Source organism: Papio anubis, unplaced genomic scaffold (genome assembly GCF_008728515.1).
Source record: "Papio anubis isolate 15944 unplaced genomic scaffold, Panubis1.0 scaffold305, whole genome shotgun sequence".
Taxonomy (NCBI): Eukaryota; Metazoa; Chordata; class Mammalia; order Primates; family Cercopithecidae; genus Papio; species Papio anubis.
In genome coordinates this window covers 32,349-34,778 of record NW_022163159.1, presented here as the reverse complement: position 1 = coordinate 34,778, position 2,430 = coordinate 32,349, and the positions used below count along the sequence as shown (strand labels likewise).

At 46.5% G+C, this 2,430-nt stretch overlaps 1 pseudogene; it reads left to right on the top strand.

Annotated features, from left to right (window-relative positions):
• The first annotated feature begins 1,435 nt into the window (after positions 1–1,435).
• On the top strand, positions 1,436–1,535 carry LOC116273012 (annotated as a pseudogene).
• Positions 1,536–2,430: the final 895 nt, after the last annotated feature.

The following is a 2,430-nucleotide window of genomic DNA, read 5'->3' as shown; positions in this document are numbered from 1 at the left end:
ATGCTTTGCCCTCCTTCTCTTAGAACCCCCATCCTCATTCCCTCCTCTAGCTATTCTGGCTTCCTTGCTGTTGCCAGAACACACAGAGCAGCCTCCTGCCCTTAGGCCTCATGCCTTAGGGCCTTCAGCATCCCTGTCCCATCTTCCCCGTGCCCTTCCCCCAGGCAGCCGTGCTCTGGAGGCTCCTTCAGGTCTCAGCCTCGTGTTGCTTATCAGAGAAATCCTCCTGGACCATCTCGTAGAAAAGGCCTTGCCAACAGGTAGGATTCTCTCCGCCCCATCCGCACCTTCCAGCTCATCTGGCCACACTCTTCCTCTTAGCACTCATCACCCACTGATGGGCCTCGCCTGTGTGTTGCTCTGCTTTGCTTTGTGCTGTATCCTTAGGGTGGAAGTAGGGCCTGGCCCACAGGGGGCACTTGGTATTAAGTGAATAAAAAGCATTCATTTGTATTAAACATAAGTTGTAGGCCCACTAGGTTAAAAAAAAAAAAAGAAAGAAAGAAAGAAATAAAAGGTCCATACCTTCTACGAGTGTTCCTGTCTTCTTAGAGCCCTGGGGAAAGGCTCAGCGTCTGGGCTGAGGGAGGAGGACATTAGAAGGCACAGAAAGAGCCCTATGAATGAACCTTCTCAGGGTCCGCAGCCCCTCTCTGCTCCCCACTCACCAAGCTCACCACACAGCACTGAAAGGTAGGAAAGAGCTGGAGATTGCAAATGACAGATCAAAGAATGTCACAGAAATTCAGGAATCTAAACAGTATCATAGCAGAAAGATTTGAAAAGAGAAAATCTGGCCAGGCACAGTGGCTCATGCCTGTAATCTCAGCTCTTTGGGAGGCTGAGGCGCGTGAATCACGAGGTCAGGAGATCAAAACCATCCTGGCTAACATGGTGAAACCCCATCTGTACTAAAAATACAAAAAATTAGCCGGGCGTGGTGGTGGGCGCCTGTAGTCCCAGCTACTTGGGAGGTTGAGTCAGGAGAATGGCATGAACTGGGAGACAGAGCTTGCAGTGAACCAAGATCGCGCCACTGCACTCCAGCCTGGGCAACAGAGGGGTTCCTCTCTACCTCTCTAGACACGGCCATTAAAACCCATTTTTTTCTTTGAGACTCTGTCTCAAAGAAAAAAAGAAAGAAAGAAAAAAAAATCTTACCTGAAGGCCGGAAAACGCAAAGGTCACACACAGCTCCCAAACTGGAAGCAGCACCTAAGGGTAGCCCAAAGTCAACGGCAGAGTGATGGGAGGAATGAGACACCCGATTCGGAGTGTGAGACAGAAAGCAGCCCCCATCCAGAGTAGGGAAACAATGATGCTGATGTCATCATCGACAGTGGAGGCAATGGGGTGGGTGAAGTGAAAAAGGCAGCCATCATCTTAATGCCTAATGTGTACACAGCACTTTACAGTTTAGAAAGCACCAATACAGGCTCACTTCAGCAGCACATACACTAAAATTAAAACAGCAGAGATTAGCATGTCCGTTGCACAAAGATGACATGCAAATTCATGAAGCATCTCATATTTCAAGAAAAGAAACGAAAAAAAAGCACCAATACAAATGTGGCTTTGTTAATTCACATAGAAAGACAGTATGGTGTGCAATGATTAGCATTCCCATTTTACAGGCAAGGAAATCAAGGAAATCAAGGCTCAGAAAGGTCAAGTGATTTCTTACCCAAGATTACACAGCAAGCAAGTAGCAGAGTTGGAGCTTCAGGGGTCTTACAGCTCCAAGGACTCCCAGCCCTTTTAATCTCCCAATTCCACACGAACTTGATTACCAAGTCCCCTCTCAACATGATTAATAGGAATTTACCCACATTAGGCTAATGACTGTTCAAAAGCAGGCTGCCCCTCTTGAGATCCTCCAAAGATTTACTCCACAACCTCTTTACTTGGAAGAAATTCGGTGTTCTCTGAGCCTTCTTAGGGTGCGCAAAAGCTGAACTCACCAAAGGGAAGTCAAACCTAAGCCTTTTATAAAGGTTGCCTCAGGGCTCTCTGGGAACCCACAGTCAAGTAGCTGCAGAATAACTAAACAAAGCTGCTAGTGAAAGTATTTCTGTGTGAAGATGCACCCTTTGCAAAAATGTTCACTACAAGGACCCATATTTTTCAATAAGCACCTTCAACATGTCATCACCATAGTTTTTCATAGAAACTTGGTTTCAGAAAACCCGTGACAGGTTCATTGAATTTATTAGAACTGCATTCTTCACTTGAAAATATCTTACATGCTATAAAACATTTTAAAAACCCCGAACATTCATAAATCCATGACGATGTTGTTCTGCTTTTTTCACCAGCAGGTAGATGTAAATTGAAAGAGAAGGAAGGCCGGGCGCGGTGGCTCAAGCCTGTAATCCCAGCACTTTGGGAGGCCGAGACGGGCGGATCACGAGGTCAGGAGATCGAGACCAT